The sequence below is a fragment of the Pteropus vampyrus genome, unplaced genomic scaffold, assembly GCF_000151845.1.
Source record: "Pteropus vampyrus isolate Shadow unplaced genomic scaffold, Pvam_2.0 Scaffold288, whole genome shotgun sequence".
Taxonomy (NCBI): domain Eukaryota; kingdom Metazoa; phylum Chordata; class Mammalia; order Chiroptera; family Pteropodidae; genus Pteropus; species Pteropus vampyrus.
The window spans coordinates 1,118,160-1,137,009 of record NW_011889069.1 but is presented as its reverse complement, the minus strand read 5'-3'; positions in this window follow the sequence as shown (position 1 = coordinate 1,137,009).

The window sequence follows — 18,850 nt, the reverse complement described above, 5'->3', positions numbered from 1 at the left end:
GTCTCCCATGTTTAAAGATCTTGAGAAGCTGCACACCAGGTCCTGATGACACTTCCCACTGTACATTGCATTGCAGGGCTAGGGTGGGGAAAATCCAGGATCCTTGTAGCCTACATTCACTCCTTTGCCAAGCATAAGGCAAGAACACCAGTGACATGCTCAAGGAGAGGTGGGCCTTTGTCTTGCAATCCACTGCCTCCTAGGGCATATGCAGTGCCCAACACACAGTGGGTATGCAAGAAACTTTCATTAAATAGATCAAAATCTCCATATAAAAACCTCTGAACCTACAAACTATTCTTATATCACCCAATTGTCTTTGCTCTGGGTTAAAAAAATAATTAGACTACATTTTACTCCCAACCTCCTCAAATGTTTAGGTTTTCATTAACCATCCTTCACATTACTCAGAGACCTAGACCCAAATTTTTCAAATCCTTTATAAAATATGGAACCCAGATCTAACCACGTTTATTCTTTCAGCAAATAATTAATGAGCACCTACTATATACCAGATGCAGGAAGTGATTGAGTGCTAGGAAAACGGAAATGATTGAGACACAGTTGACCTCAAGGAAGAGAGCCCAGTAATCATACAAACTAGAGAAATAGTTACAACAGTCCACCTGGGGCCTGAGGGTTGGAAAATTACCTCCCGATGATTTCTATATGCTATTTTGATATTTCAATATTCTTACATGGGCATCCTATGATCTTATATGACTTTTTAAACAATCTTGCCCTACTGAGATTGCAATGCATTTGTTGAGAGTGTGAAGTAACTGCTGAAAATTCTGGCTCTATTGCTTAGTGCCTGTGTGTGTTTAGACAAGTTTCTTAAACTCTCTGATCCTCAGTTTTCTGTTCTATAAAGTGTTGATAGTAAGAGGATTACATTTTAAAAGCTTGTAAATTGCTGAAAACAGTTTCTGGCACATGGTGAATTATCAAAAATTGTGAGCTTGTGTCCATACTTGTATAAGGGATCAGTAGGAAAGCTGGAGCATTGGAATAAATAAATTGCACACCTTCCCATGCCCTGGTCCACCACAATGCATTGGATTTCTTTGTGTCCCTCAGTCCACTAAATCCTTATTTCTGTCATTCTGTCATATTAAATCAATAAAGAACACTGCCTGAGACATCAGCCTCCCCAAGTCTTCTGTTATTTCAGTCGGTGTCTGTTTTAAGCAGAATAGTCAGAACTCCACTTCATTTTCTGGTGTTTTTGAAATTTGTTAAGAGGGATAGGAAATATAAACAACCAAACATGGCCTATGGCAGTGGAGTTTAATAAAATATATTTTGACACTCTCTTTGAAACCTCCTTCCTCAGATAATTCCTAAGCACATTCTCTATTACAGAGAAGACACTAAATGCCTCTTGAAATTTAATATTAATAATAGTTTGTTAACATGAGAAACTTTAGCTGAAGAATATTATGTCTAATGACATTGTGGATATAAAACTTGGCTTCTCTGGGTTTTACTCTTCCTCCAGTATGACTCATAGGTAGCTTTCTGTTCACACTGACACAGAAAGCCACAGCCCTTTGGTTAGCTGTCCAGTTAACCCAAGTGCAAACCATTCAGAAGCAAGTCATTAAAATTCTATTGTGAAAAGATCTTAGATACCAGCTTAAGTCAATCTCTTTGTTTGTTTGTTTGTTTTTCAGCTAATGATGAAACCAATGCCCAGAAAAGTCAAGTGACTTTACCAGTAAGGCCACCAGCAGTGTCTAATCCTGTCAAACTCATCGTGACACTATGGATAATGGAAATTGAGAGAGGCTTGTCACTTCCAAAATCCATGATTATTTTCATTGTGAAAAGAAAAGAGATTTTAAATCTTCAAAATGAGAATAACAACAGAGCTATTTTAAGCTCTGGTATAATGGTATAATGGTATAATGCATCTAAACATCTCAGCACAGTGTCAGGCACATTAAAATACTATAAAAACAATGTCACATGTACCAGACCCAAGATAAAACACTTCCACAGAGATTGGGGAGTTAAGATGGAGAGTGAAGTAACAGTGGGGTTTGCCTTCTCTCAGGATTGCACTACTATTACAACCAAATTATAAAATAATCAACATGGAAAACCACCTAAAGTCTAGCTGATCTTAACTCATATATCTGAGGATACAAAGAAAAAGCCACATTGAGACCAGCAGGAGGGGCAGAGACTTAAAGTGGGCTGGCCCCTTTATATGGTAGTGGAGCACTAGGAGGAAGAATACATTTGCAGAGGCCCCCCTGAAGGAATAAGGGGCCTAAGCCTCACACAGGGGCTCCCTAACTGAGAGTACTAGCCCCAGAAATAGGAGTTCCCACAAAATCTAACTGTAAAAATCAGTGGGGATTCTGGTTGCCCAGATGAAATAGAAGGAAACTGAAATCCCAGATGCCTCCCTTAAAGGGCTTGCACACAGATTCACTCACTCACAGACATTCATCTTGGGTGCCAGCGGAGGATGGGCAGTTTGTGAGATGCAAGAGACATAGGGGGAAAGACTGAGTTGCATGGCACCAGAGTGAGGGCTGGAGGAATGGCCACCTTTGTTTCTGTGTCAGGCCCCACTACAGGGCAGTTTGCAGATGGGTGCCACAGTGCCTGTGTTGAACCCTCCCCTGGCATGGTCAATTTTGAAGCTGCAGTGGCCCATGGGACCAGCCTACTCAACCCAACCTACAAATTGCTCTGGGGCAAGTCTGTTGCCAGGAAGGTGCTCCCGCCCTTCCCATTCTCCAGGCCACAAATTCTGAACAGGAAACAAACTTCAACTCACATGGCATGCATATTTCAGGGAGAGACATTCATTGGTGGTCCACTGCTACCAGCACAAGCTGCAGCATCTCTTGGGTGCAACACGGGGCTCTGTGGGCCTGACACAGACAGCAGTGGGCCTCACTATGATCTATGACTTTTGCAGGAGCCCATGGACTCAGAACTGGCAGCAAATATGAGGCTATATTGCCCCAGCCCTGAGGCCCCACCCCACTCAAATCACAAATTGCTGAAGGTAGGCCCATACGCTGGGCAGCCACCCTCTCCCTGCCCCTTTACAGGGCCACACATTTCTTTCAGGCAACAGACCTCAGTTCAAGTGGTTGGCACAAGGCCCATGCATCCTAGGAGAGACTTTTAGTGGCAGGCCACAAACCCTGCCCTGAGCTACAGTATTTCTTGAACAGATCTCGGTGTTCGCAGGCCCAAAGTAGGCAACGGCTGGCCTTGCTGCAACCTGACACTTTTACAGGAAGCCATAGAGATAGTACTGGCACACAAACTGACACTGCAGTGGCCAAGAGAACTCTCACTTATGCCTCAGTGACTCCCTGGGTCCCCACACCACCCAATTCTTATACCACCCAAAAGCTCTTCCAGCTGCAGAGTCTTATGAGCAACTGGCAGGCAGAACTCATCCTTTGAGGCATACTAGAAATTCGCCAAACTGCCCCAGGCTCTGTACTGGGTGTAACCAGACCGCAGCTTATAGCGTTGTATCTTCCACTTACTTTTAGATCCAGCATAGGCAGCAACCATCCGTGGATCACTTTGTAGGTCCCACCAGGTAGTCCCAAGCAATTAAATGCAATGGCTGACCTTGGCCTGCTCAGGAGCCCTTCTCAAGGGGCCACAGAACCAACACACCCAGAGGCTGGTGCCAGCCCACAATAGAGCACCACCTGACAAGCCCCATTAGCAGTACACCAAAGGGTTGTCTCAACAAGTACACAGCCTGCTGGGGCAAATCCTGCTCTGAGGGGTCAGCTTCCACACAGCAACTCATAGCCTGTGGGCATAGCCATCCCCACAGTTAGTCAGCCCAAGAGTCAGTCTTATCCACTGTCATACTAACAGCAATCATGGCTTAGCTACAACAGGAGAACATACACAACCATACAATGCATATGACCAGAGCACCCTGCACAAGTGATTAGGGAGACTGCACCAGCGGGCCTGAAAGGATACCTACTACATAAGGCTATCTGGTCAAGGCTAAGAGACGTAGCAACTCTTTCTAACACTTAGAAATGAAAACAGAGAGGCAGCTACAATAAGAAAACAAAGAAACATGCTGCAAGTGAAACAACAGGAGAAAAGTAAAAAAAAAAATCTAAACAAAATGGAGGCAAGCAACTGACCAGAGACAGAGTTCAAAACAATGGTTATAAAGATGCGCAATAAACTTAGGAGCAGAATAGATTATCTCAATGAGAACTTCAACAGAGAGATGGTAAGCATAAAAAAGGACATAGAAACCATAAAAAAGAACCACTCAGAAATGAAGAATACAATAACTGAAATGAAGAATATACTAGAAAGAACCAACAGTAGCTTAGATAAAGCAGAGGACCGAATCGGTGAGTTAGAAGACAAGGTAGCAGAAAACATCCAATCAAGACAACAAAAAGAAAATCAAATTTTAAAAAATAAGAAAAGTTTTAGAGACCTCTGGGACGATATCAAGCATATCAATATTCACATCCTAGGGGTCCCAGAAAGAGAAGAGAGAGAGCAAGGGATTGAAATATATTTGAAGAAATAATGACAGGAAACTTCCCTAACCTGGCAAAGGAATTAAGCATACAAGTCAGAAAGTACAATGAGTCTCAAATAAGAGGAACCCAAACAGACTCACACCAAGACACATCATAATTTAAATGCCAAAGATTAAAGACAAAAGAAAATCTTAAAAGCAGCAAAAGAAAGGCAGCTAGTTATTTACTAGGGTACCACCATAAGAATGTCAGCTGAAACTTTGCAGGCCAGAAGGGACTGGCAAGAAATATTAAAAGTTGTGAAAAACAAGATCCTACAACCAAGACTGCTCTAACCAACAAAGTATCAATTAAAATTGAAGGTGAGATAAAGAGCTTCTAGATAGGAAAAAGCTTAAGGAATTCATTACCAACAAGCCAGAATTACAAGAAATGTTAAAGGGACTTTAAAAAGAAGGGGAGGAAAAATCCATAAATATGAATATAAAATGGCAATAACTATGTATCTATCGACAATCACTTTAAATGTAAATGGTTTAAACACTCCAATCAAAAGACATGGAGTAGCTGAACAGATAAGAAAACAAGACCCATATATACATTCTCTACAAGAAACCCACTTCAGATCAAAAGACATGCAGAGACTTAAAGTAAAAGGATAGAAAAATATATTTCATGCAAAAGAAATAAAAAAAAAAAAAGCTGGGGTAGCAATTCTTATATCAGACAAAATACACTTAAAACAAAGGCTATAATAAGAGACAAAGAAGAGCATTACATAATAATAAAGGGACCAATACAACAAAAGTACATAACCCTAGTAAACATATACACACCTAAAACAGGTGCATCTACATATATAAAGCAATTATTGACCAACATAAGTGGAGAGATTGACAGTAATACACTCATAGTAAGAGACTTTAACACTCCATTGACACCAATGGACAGATCTTCCATACAGAAAATCAACAAAGAAACAGCAGCCTTAAATGATACACTAGACCAAATGGATTTAATTGATATTTTCAGAATATTTCATCTCAAAGCAGCATGTTTCATGTGCACATGGAACATTTTCCAGGATAGACCACATGTTAGGCCACAAAACAAGTCTCAATAAATTTAAGAAGATTAAAATAATAACAATTGTCTTCTCTGACCAAAGCGGTATGAAACTAAAAATCAACTACAAGAAAAAAACTGGAAAATAAACAACATATGAAGGCTAAACAACATGCTGCTAAACAATGAAAGGGTTAACAAAGAGATCAAACAAGAAATCAAAAGATACCTTGAGACAAATTAAACTGAAAACACAATGACCTCAAATCTATGGGACAAAGGGAAAGCAGTCTTAAGAGGGAAATTCATAGCAATACAAGCCTACCTCAAGAAACAAGAGAAATCTGAAACAATCTAACCATACACTTAAAAAGACTAGAAAAAGAATGGCAAATGAATCCCAAAGTGAGTAGAAGGAAGGAAATAATAAAGATCAGAGCAGAAATAAATGAAATAGAGTCTAGAAAAACAATATAAAAATGAACAATGAAACCAAGAGACTGTTCTTTGAAAGTATAAACAAAATTGATAAGCTTTTAACCAGACTCATCAAGAAAAAAAGAGAGTGGACTCAAATAATAAAAATCAGAAATGAAAGAGTAGTAACTACAGACTCAATGGGAACATAAAGGATTATAAGAAAATACAGAGCAGAATAATGGCGTAGTTGATAGAGGCTCTGTTCAACCCTCTGGCAACCAATTCAAAGTTGTGATGGAAACAAGGAGCAGCAGCAAGGAAAATTCGCCTGGGATCTATAGGAACAAGCTATACAAACAGGGAGAAGTCCAAGAAAATACCCTGTAATGGCAGATAGTAGGACAGGTCGAGAACTTAGGGCTGCCCGGTCTCCAGCAGCTGAGTGAGATGGAAGCTGTGGCAGTGGCAGAAGCCTCTTAAAGGGGCTGCATCCATGAGCAGAATTTTGCAGTAATGGACCTGCTCGCTCTGAGCATCAGTGGCAATTCGGCTGTGCCCAGGAGGCATCAAGGACTTACAGTGAGACATTGTTGGAGTGAGAGCCGAGGTGAGACTCACTGGGTACAGAAGTGCCGGCGGTATACATTTTTCCCTGTTGAGCCCTCCCCACTACCAGTGCACCAGACACAGTGTCATCATAGTCGTGATATCATCAAACTGGATAACAGAGGTCTCTCTGCCCAGAGAGATTACCTGAAACCCCACCTTCCCCAACTTGTGGCCCCACCCAAGCCACATCCAGGAGTACCCTCAGCGAGTCAGGTGCTCCTTGCTGAGACTCACACTGGAGGCAGCCTCGTTTTCTGGTGTGGGCTTTTGAGGCAACTATAAGCATAGCATCTGTGGATTGCTTGCTGAATCTTAACAGGTGGCCCCGGAGTGGTAGAGGCTTGGGCTAAGTTCGGCCTGCAGCTAAACTCCTCTCAAGACTGTGCCGCTGGACACCTATTTCACAAATCCACACTAATAAGACCAGAAATTTAGGAGCGTTGCTTAGTACATAGAAACAGACACAGAAAGGCAGCCAAAATGGGAAGACAAAGAAGCAGAAATCATATGACAGAACAGAACAGAGATCCAGATATAATGAAGTCAAGTAATCTAACAGATGCAGAGTTCAAAACACTGGTTACAAAGATGCTCAATGAACTTTTGGGAAGTGTAGGTAAATTCAGTGAGAACTTCAACAAAGAGATTTTTTTTAAAAAAACATAAAAATGGAAATGGAAATTATCAAAGGAAACCCGTCTAAAAAGAAGAACACATTATCTGAGATGAGAAGTATATTAAATTGAATAAACAAAGGAATAAACAAAGTGAATAAAGAAGAGGATCAAATGCCCTAGCTACAGGACGGGAAAGCCAATCAGGACACTCAATCAGAATGGCAGTAAAAAAGATGCCAAGACTATAAAAATAATTTAAGGAGCATATGGGACACTATTAAGGCTCCAAATATTCATCTGATCAGCGTACCTGAAGAAAATCAAGATGTCAAACAGCTGTTTGAAGAAATAACGATGGAAAACTTTCCTAACCTGGTGAAGAAAATGGATGTAAAACCCCAGGAAGGTCAGAGAATTCCGAACATCAGGGATCCAAAGAGGCCCACACCAAGACACATCATCATTAAAATGCCAAAGGTTAAATACAAAGAAAGAATATTAAAAGCAGCAAGAGAAAAACAGATAGTTACTCATAAGAGAACACCCAAAAGACTGGTTGCTGATTTCTCAAAAGGAACTATGCAGGACAGAAGGGCTTGGCACAAAATATTCAACAGGATGAAGACTCAGGATCTACAACCAAGAATAATTTACCAAGCAAAGCTATCATTTAGAGTTGAAGGATAGATAAAGAGCTTCCCAAATAAAAATAAGCTAAAGGAATTTATCACCACCAAGCAAATATTACAGGAAATGTTGGAGGGACTTCTTTAAGAAGAAAAAACATGTTTCAAAACAAGAATAAAGAATGGTAACAACTACATTTCTATCAATAAGTACCTTAAATGGAAAGAATTAAGTGCTCCAACCAAAAATTGGAGTCGCTGAAAGGACAAGAAAACAAGACCCCTACATATGAAAAGGAAGGGGATAGAAAAAGATATTTTTTGATGGATCTAGAAGGTATTTAAGTCAGACAGAGAAAGATAAACACTATATGATTTCACTTATATGTGAAATCTAAGGAATAAAAAGAACAAATTAATCAAAAACAGACTCAAAAATATAGTGGACAATTTGGTGTCAGACGGGGGAGGGTGTTTGAGGGGCTGGGAGAATGGGGTGAAGGGCTAAAGAAGTACAAATTAGTAGCTGATGGATGGTCACGGGGATGGGGAGCACAGCATAGGAAATGCAGTTAGCATAACTACAGAGGGTCAGGGGAGGGAGGGTGCAATTGGGGGGTCGTTTTATGAACTATATAGATGTCTGACTAATGTACAGTATACTTGAAATTAAATGAAAAATAATTTAAAAATAAAATAAAATAAAGAAAATACAGAACAATTATATGCCGATAAATTGAACATTCTGGAAGAAATGTATATATTTCTAGAAACATAAGACCTCTCAAGACTTAGTCAAGAAGAAACAGAAAATCTAAACCAACCAATTACTGCCAATGAAATTTAATCAGCAATCAAATAATTCCCCTAAAAGAAACCAGAAGTCCTGGACCAGAAGCCTTCATAGCCAAACATTCAAAGAAGTATTAACACCTATTCTTTTCAAACTATTCCAAAAAATTCAAGAGGAGGGAAAGCTCCCTAATTCTTCCTATGAGGCTACCATTACCCTGATTCCAAATCAGACAATGACACTACAAAAAAAGGAAAATTATAGACTAACCTCCCCTATGAACATTGATGCAAAATTCTCGACAAAATGTTAGCAAACCAAATTCAGCAATAAATTTAAAATATCAGAAAAAGCATTCAACAAAATCCAGCATCCATTTATAATAAAAACTCTCAGCAAATTGGGAATAGAGAGAATATACCTCAACATAATAAAGGCCGTATATGACAAACTTACAGATAACATCATACTCAATGCAGAAAGGCTAAAAGCATTTTCCTTAAGATCAGGAACAAGAAAACGATGCTAACTTTCACCACTTTTATTCAACACTGTATTGGAAGTCCTAGCTACAGCAATCAGACAAGAAAGATAAATAAAAGGCATCCAAATTGGAAAAGAAGAAGTACAACTATCGTTATTTGCAGATGACACAATACCATAGAGAACCCTAAAGATTAAACCAAAAAAAAAAAAAATGTTAGAAGTGATAAATGAATTCAGTAAAATAGCAGTATACAAAGTTAATATTCAAAATTACCATAACAAAAATAATATTCAGCATTTCTATAAACCAGTGATGAACTTTCAGAAAGAGAAATTAAGAAAAAGATCCTATTTACAGTTACATCAAAAACAATAAAATATCTAGGAATCAAATTAACCAACGAGGTAAAAGACCTGTTCCCAGAAAATTGTAAGTCACTGAAAAAAGAAATTGAAGAAAATACAAATAAATGGAAGCATATATCATGCTCACACATAGGAAGAATCAACATTGTTAAAATAATCATACTATCTAAAGCAATCTATAGATTCAGTGTAATCTATATCTAAACCAAAGGCATTTTTTAGGGAGCTGGAACAAATAATCTTAAAATTTATATGGAACCATAAAAGATCCTGAATAGCCACAGTAATCTTGAGAAAGAAAAATAAAGTTGGAGGTATCACACTACCTGATATTAAACTATACTATAAGCCTATAAGAATCAAAACAGCATTTACTGGTATAAAAACAGATACATAGATCAATGGACAAGAATAGAGAGCCCAGAAATAAATCCACATCTTTATATTCATTTAATATATGATCAAGGATGCGAGAATATACAATGAGATAAAGACAGTCTCTTCAATAAATGGTGTTGGGAAAACTGGACAGATACATGCAAAAAAAAGAAACTGGACCACCTTCTTACACCATATACAAGAATAGGCTCAAAATGGAATAAATACTTAAAGGTAACACCCAAAACCATAAAACTTCTAGAAGAAAACATAGGCAGTAAACTCTCCAATATTGCTATTAGTAATTTCTTTTCTGATTGATGTATCTCCTCCAGCAACAGAAACAAATGAAAAAATAAACAAATAGGCCTACATCTGAAAAGTTTTTGCACAGCAAAAGAAGCTACCAACAAAACTAAAGACGACCTACGCAATAGGAGAAGATATTCAACTATGATACATCTGATAAGGGGTTAATATCCAAAATGTATAAAGAACTCATACAATTCAACAACAACAAAAAACAATCCAATTAAAAAATGGGCAGAAGAACTGAATAGATATTTCTCCAAAGAGGAAATACCAGTAGATGGCCAGTAGATACATGAAAAGATGCTTAAGATCACTAATCATCAGAGAAATGCAAATTTAACCACAATGAGATATCACCTCACACCTGTCAGAATGGCTTTCATCAACAAAGCAAAAAAAAAAATTACAACTGTTGGCGAGGATGTGGAGAAAAGGGAACCCTCGTACACTGTTGATGGAAGTGCAAATTGGTACAGTCACTATGGAAAACAGTCTGGAGTTTCCTCAGGAAATTAAAAATAGAAGTATCTCTTGACCAAGTAATTGCTTCTGAGTATTTATCCATAGAAATCCAAAACAATAATTCGTAAAGATTTATGCATCCCTATGTTCACAGTAGTAATATTCACAATAGCCAAGATATGGAAGCAACCTAAATGCCCATCAACAGATGATTGGATAAAGACATTATGATTCATATATACAACGAATATTACACAGCCATAAAAAAAAATGAATTCCTACCCTTTGCAATGACATGAATAGACCTAGAGGTTATTATGTTGAGTGAAATAAGTCAGACAGAGAAAGATAAACACCATATAATTTCACTTACATGCAGAATCTAAGGAACAAAAGAAACAAACTAAACAAAAACAAACAAACAAATATAGAGAACAATCTGGTGATGGCCAGAGGGGAAGAGTGTTGGGGGGCTGGGAGAAAAATGTGAGGGGTTGAAGAAGAACAAATTAGTAATTAAAAAATAGTCACAGGAATATAGTCAATGATATTGTAATGGCTATGTGTAGAGCCAGATGGGTGATGGAGTAATTGAGGGGATCATTTCATAAGCCATATAAATGTCTAATCAATGATGTACTGTATATCTGAAACTAAAAAAAAAAAAAAAAAAGCTTCCACAGACATTATTGTATAGTCACCTCTCTGTACCATTCTACTAAGTTCTGTAGCTTTCTTTCATTTTTGCAGACCAATTAATTAATTCAGTCAGCAAAACAAACAACTTTTTTTAGTTCATATTATATGTCAGGTGCTAAGATGAATCAGAAATAGTCTTTACCCAGTGCTCACAGCCATGGTAACACAACAGCAACATACAGTGTAAAACACCATAAAATAGAGGTCCTGGTTTGCTATGTGTGGTGGTCATTTGAACTGCTCATAAGTTCTCTTCCTCTCTGCCATCAGAGAATGTGATAGGATGGCACTTCCCCATTCCTGTTTCCTCGGCCAATGAACTGAAAGCAGAAGAAACTAATTTTACCTATGCATGATTGATGTCTCTCTTTTCTACACCTCTGGCATGTTGAGGAGTCAAATTTGAGATGGTGGCACCTCCATCAGCCTAGTCCACAACCAACACACAATGTCTATATAGTGTAAGCCAGAAATAAAACTTTATTTGAAGCCACTGAGGTCTGGAGTTTGTTACCACACAATCTAACTTACCCTTGCTGATACACTTTGAAATGATGAAGATAAGAGATTTCTTGTTTTCTCTTTAGTATGCCTTCCATAGTCTCAAGCTGGTCTTTCCTACACTTCACACTAGCCCATAACTGTTTTTTTTTCTTCTAACATTAAAGCATTTGTCAGCCTGAAAGCTGTCATCTCTTCCCAGATACTCATCCTTTTAGACTAACAAATGACCCTGAATGAAGGGGCAAAAAAGTATTCAAAACCTCCTCCCTTACTCTTCTCCACACCCTGTCTGCTGGCCTCTGCCTAGACTAGCAATAGATAAAGCAATTGTGTTTTAATAAAGAAAATTGATTTACCTTTTCAGCATTTTAACAAATGGCAGTGCACACAGATCTCTAAAGATTTATGCCCACAATTTGCAAAATTATTTCTCTATTGATCAGCACATGTTTGTTTTTTGTAGGTTCAGTCAATTAAGCAGTAACATTAAAGAAGGTAAACGAGTCAAGCCTATGAATTCCCTGGTGAAGGTTGATACTTGTATTCTGTGACTGAGGAATGTCAGAGGTGGAGGCAAGATGCCTAGGACCTTATAGGGCAGGCAAAGAAGGTACCAGGAAGTCTAGAAAAGGGTGATGTGCAGGTGGAGAGAAGGGAAAGGTGAGCTCAGAAGTGCCAGACTGTTTGACATTAGAATGCCACACTGGTTGTGGTTCTGACAGCTCGATCCCACAAGATAGATGGTCAGCCTGGGCCCTTAGGCCTGAAAGGGAAAAGAAATGCCAAGGGTGGGATCAGAGTCAGACTGCAGGCAGCCTCACCGATGGCATCTCACCACATCTGCCCTTCCCCAAGCACATGCCCCTCAAACCCTCCCTCATCCCCTTCCCTGTTTTCTGCAATTATCCCAGCAAGCAAGGTCTCTAAAAATCCTGCATTTTAGAAAAAAATCTCAGAAGGATATCAAAATATTAACAAATGTTTTCTTGGAGTAGTAAAATAGAGCTGATTTTTATATCCAAAAGCTTTACTTATATTTTATAATTATTTGATAATGATTACATGTTACCTGTGTAATCAATAAAAGCAAAAGCTTTTTTAAAAATCCAGTCATTCAAGTGGCCAATGGCTCAGTAGGAATCTTGCACATATGTAATATGCCCAAGGAGTTGTCAAACAGAAAACATGCTTTCTTTATGACTTTCACTCTGCTTAATTAAATTTAAGGAAAAACAAGAAAATGGGGGAGGGGTGGAGAAAAGGAAACAAAAAGGAAAGAAGGAAATAAAAGACAAAAATTCTGTGAGCACTATGTACAAGCATCATGCTGAGTGCTGAAAATGAAAATGAAAATCATTGTTCTTGGCATCAACACCCCGTCTGGAAGGGAGAGAAATACTAAACATGGCCTGGGGTTCTTGGTCAAACTATGAATGAGAGAAGACAGAAATTTTTGATCTTGCAAGAAAAAGAGTGAGGGAGAAGAGGAAAGAAAGGCATCTTTAAAAAGGTGGCATTTGAACAGAGACTTGGTGCAAACAGGGAATGGCAAAGTAAGGGACTTAGCTGTCCATTTTGTTTGAGGGGAGACTCTTAAAGAACGAAGTTGTTTTCAAGGCTCAAGTAAAGGATGGGACTGTGGTATGAAATTCCAAGCCCTGAGACGAGGGAAATTAGGTGTTTGGGCAAAGACATAGAAAAAAATGTCTCAAACAAAGACCAGTAAGGAACACCTATTCTGCATCTTCAGGAGAATGACCTCATTTGGGGATTGGGGGCACTTCCTCTCCCTGGGAAGGCAGGAGAATCATTGCAGACCCAAAAGGAAGCTAGATTGCATGCTTTCTCTAGACTGCCCTCTATACTTTTACTTTTCTGCTCTTAGCAATAAGACCCACCCTCCATCTGGAGGATAAAAGGCAAAATAGCTGACAGCTAATTACATTTTCAGTGAGAAGACATCCCTCTCTTCCAAGACGATATGGACACAGTACATTGTTCTGGAAACTCTTATCTCTGTGTAGTTACTTGTGTGATTTAGTGATCTTTGTTTTTCAATCATCCAACAAGTATTTCATGTATTTACTCAACAAATACTTATCTTAAGACATGTTTAAAAGATGCTTAGTTACTATGTGAACTGTACTACTCAAAACCTTCCAAACAGCTTCCTATGACCTTTAAAATAAAAGCCAAAGCCCACATCATGGTCCCTAAAACCTTAATGATCCGGATGCCTACAACCTCCCTGAAATCATCTCTACCTCTCTATACCTTCCTTCCCAACCACATCGGCCACTTTGCTATTCCTCAAGCATCCAAATATATTTTTATTTTGCACTTGGTTACTTTTTTTGTTTCTAGCACTAAGATTTCTCCCAACCCTTTGATATAAAAGACAAAAGACAGATATCTTTCACATATCTTCCTTCAGAAAGCCTCATCCTGCCCCTACGATATCTTCAAGGTTCTGTTGAAATGTCACCTTAACCGAGAGACTCTCCCTGTCCACCCCGTTAGCAGAGTACCAACACCCCATCACTGTCCAATCTCTTTATCATGCTGTTTTTTCCATAATACTTAAAACCACTGTCATATGCCCATCTGCATAATTACTTATTGCCTGTACTCTCCCATTACAATGAAAGCCCATGAGAGCAGAGACTTTGTTCAACATTATATGCTCAGTATCTAGCATTGCTTAGCATATAGTAGCTGCTCGATAAATATTCATGCAATGAATTAACGAATATGGATATCAGGGCTGAGACTGGTGGGAGTTCCTTTAAATGAAGGAATAGAGCTGCTCACCATTACCATGACCAGCTCTATTCCTTCATTTAAAGGAAAGCATGCGAGTGCATCTGCAGACTGACAATAAGAAGTGTCTGAGTGAGACTCTCAGGCCTGACTACTGTCAGAGACAAGACACAAAACTAAATGATCCATTGTTGGGTTACGGTCTGGCAGTTCCCATCTAACCTGCAAGTGCCAGGTAATTGGATTGGTAATGGGATATGGAGACTTTCACCTTGAGGTTACTGCCTCGTTTCCAGCCCAAAGGGCGGCTGCAGCTGAAAGTCATTGCTCTTGGGGAGCAGTTCCAAGATCATCGGGAAATATCAGAACCTGGGTTTCAATTTAAGGTTGTGCCCAGTTTCAAGGAGAGAGTTTGCAAGCCTGTTCCTGTACTATTTGTACCTATCATCCCCTGGAAAGTAATGTTAGGCCTTGGCTTAAGAAATACCCAAGTCTTAGAGGAAGATAGGGGCCCTGGTCAGACCCAGAGAAACAAACCTTCCTCAGAAGTGATTCAAAAAAACATCAAGATGCCACTGTTCTAGCAGGCAGCTGGGCTCTGACTACCTCCACTGGTTGATTTTTTCTTATATAATAACCAATGGGTAGAAATGCTGGCCTAATGGTCAGATTATTCTTTCTGGTCATGAATATCGGGGGGAAAACCATGGCTTCGAAGACTGAAAATTGTGGTTTTGACTCCTGAAGTGCCCTTTCCTGGTTATGTAACCCTGGATCAATTAGTTAAATACTCTGCCTTTCTCTTTTCTCATCTATAAGCTGTAGATAAAACATTCACCATGTAATATTGTTGTAAAGGTTAAAGCTAATATATTTAAATTATTGAGCATAATGGCTCACACACAGTAGGTGCTCAAGAAATTGTAGAAGCCGATCAATAGAGACCCTCCTCCCAGGAACTAGAAAGAGATATATTCTTGGCCCTTCCCAAGAAGTCCATTTCTCTGTTATTCATCAAATATTTATTGAGGACAAACTAAACAATGGGCAGTGTACTAGGTACTAACCAGATAGCTAGTAAGCTAAGAGTAAAGAATGAGAGCACAGAACTAACTGGGTCGCTGCTTCAGGACACTTACAGAAATTAGGATAGAGTGATACATCCATAAAACCACAGCCAAAAAGGGCCCTCCTCATGGGTGCCTGAAGTCAGGGACTAGAGTTCTGAATAAAGTCAGGAAATTTAGTCTTATTTACTCATCTTTGTTTGGCCCTCCCCAGGACCTATTAAAGGGTTTTTCTGTAATAAATACTCAAAATATATCTGATCATTTTAAATAAGAATGAAAAGGAATGCAAGCAGAAAGAATGTACCCTGACCAACTTCTTCCTGCTTACCCAGAGTTAATTCCTAGGAACCTAAGTTTGAAATTTCTCCCACCCCGACCACTGCAGCCCATTCTGCAGGATTCTGCAGCCAGGCCGGGCCCGACTCACTGTGGTGTGTAGCTGCAGAGCTGACAACAGTGGCCTGATTTTTGGACATGTGACTGCACTGCAGGCTGCTGGAGCAGAAGACAAGCGGGTGTAAGGGAAAAGGCTCCCTATTGTATAAGCCAGGCCATCTGGGGACACGGCCAAGGCAAGGAACAACTCTAGGCACCCCTTTCCTTGTCTCTGCTGTACTGCACCTGGAGGCTGAGGGCATTTCAAAGACCAGCCTCAGGTGAAAACCAGGATGCAAATTTGTCCTGTTCAAAAATCTGTAAACAGAGCCAGGCAGTGAGCTCAGAGCCTGAGCCTGAGGGGACAGAAGGGAAAAGCGAAAGTGGGAAGGGCACTTGCCAAATGAACTAACACAACTTCTCACCCAGCCCACCAGCCAGTCTTCTCAAAGGAGAGCATGCCACATTTCTTTCTTTCTCCCTTCCAAAGAGCCAGTCTTCAAAGATGCTGGCCTGCCACTGTGAAGCCATGTCTCTATAAGAAAAATGGCTCTGTCCCTCCTCATCTCCCACAGGCGTGTTAAGAAGACAAAACTAGGTGGCAGCTGTGGAAGCCCTCTGGAAGTAACCGTGCAGCTGATATCCTGTAATGCCCTCTCTCCTGTTCCTCCAGGGTTTGCTGGAGGAGGTACCTCACTCCAGGCCTGATTGCAGGGCAGCAGGAAGACCAGCCGACCAGCACTGATGGCAGAAACTCAAGGCTTTAGTGGGTAAGTCAGCACCACCAGACACAGCCATAGGAAAAAACATGGGGACAGAGAAAAGGCTTGTCTTGGCACTTTCTCTGTGCTAAGGCCTATGACTCCCTCTCATTTGGGCTTCCAGGGCTGCTTCTAGTGACTGAATGGGCTACTACCTACCCAGGAAATGCTGCCTTTGGAAGGGCTACCTGGAGAGGGCACAGCACTTAGTTAACCCACAGCAAGTAGTCTCTGTACCAGTGGAGGTTCAGATGAGTTACCCTGGATGGGGAATACTATTAGAGAGTGAAGCTTTTCCTGTCAACTGTGACAAATCAGAGTGCCTAGGGAAGTTAGTAGGCTCCGAGTCAACACTGGTAACTATGATGCTCTCCCCCCTCCCTGCTTTCCTCTGTGCATCTGTGACTTGTGTCCCCCTTCCACTAACCACAGATGTACTGTTGCCTCTAGGTGCTTTCAAAGCATAGATTTCACAGAGGGCAAAAGTGAGCACGAGGAAGGAGAGTGGGGAGGGGAAGAGGTGTAAGAGAGAAAGGAAGACAGCTGCTTTCTAATGATGCATTTTCTAACAGCAAGGAGACAGTTCAATGCTATTGTTTTTGTGCATATTAAACCACTAATCCACATCCTGTTTTGGCAATACAGGCTACCTCACATCTGTATGCCTTACCTACAATCTGTAAAGCTAATTTGTTAAACAGCTTTCTTCTCCCATGGGAATGAGGTCATTGGTCACAGAAGATTGATTAAGCTCTTGGAGAATCAACATTAATGAAAATCAACACTGCCTAATGAGTGTTTTTATGGCAGCTTCATAAAAAAAAAAAATTTTAAAAGGAGAAACAAATAAACAAAAATAGCAAAAAAGACCAGAAGCCTTCTCTCCTGATGTTTCTCAATCCTTGTTGTAACCTTGGTATTAGGATAGTGATAGAAATTCCTTCGGCTATGCCAGCTTTCCTCCCCACCATCCAACTCTGATTCATTGGCATCAAGTCTGAAAAGTTTGCATGTGTGCGTGTGTATGCACATTAGTTTCAGTAATGTGTGTGCACATTTGTTCCAAAGGCATTTCCCATTGTTCAGATCAACTATTGTGTGGAGAGAGAAATAGACTCCTTGTCAGAAAACATGCTGTTTGAACACCAACAGCACCATTTACTGCGTGACTTTGGGCAGGTCATTTAATCTCTCTGACACTGTTTGCACATCTCTAAAATGGGGATTCTAGTTTCCCCTACCTCCCCCATAAAGTTATTGTGGCGAAAATCACAAGCTAATGTGTGTAGAAATTTTTTAAACCATAAAGTCCTTATTATTTTAGGCTTCTTATTGTTTTAAGTCACTGTTGAGTAGTGGGTAATAAGCCAAAGATTGCAGTCACACAAACTGGATTTGAATCCAAGCTCCAAGGCTGGCTCAGTAGCTTGACCTCAGGCAGGTTACTTAAACTTCCTTAAGCCACACTTCCTTTATCTAGAAAATATAATGCTCATAGCTTTGTACTTTTAGTGTTTGGGGGAGGATCAAATGGAGTAATGAATATGATGCACTTAGGAGAGTACTTGGCACATGATAAACATGACATGAGTCATTATGATTAGAGTTCTTATTCTCCCTTATCTGCCAGCCAGCAACCTTCCCACAGACCTAATTGGCAAGATCCATGTGTACACACAGAAGCCAAAGGGAAACAGACCACAGGGCAACACCAGCTTCCTTTGGGGCCCTGGGCTTGAGAGCAGGGAGAAGGGTGGCAAGGAATCAATGGGGGTGAGGTGGAGAGGGAAAGAAGGATGGCGGGAAATGGGGGTTCCCAGTTATAGAGAGACGTCTGAGAAGTCTCCAAATAACTACAACTTGGGAGGATGATTTAAGAGAGGTAATAGTCAACCGTTTTCCACTGCAGTGCCTATAACAAGAAAGCAGCTTAAATTGAAGAGTGTTTTAGATGAAGATGTGAAGACCCAAGAGGGAAAGAAAGAGGGGAGGGAAGGAGAGAGAGACAGAAGAAAAGGAAGAAAGAGGAGGAGGAG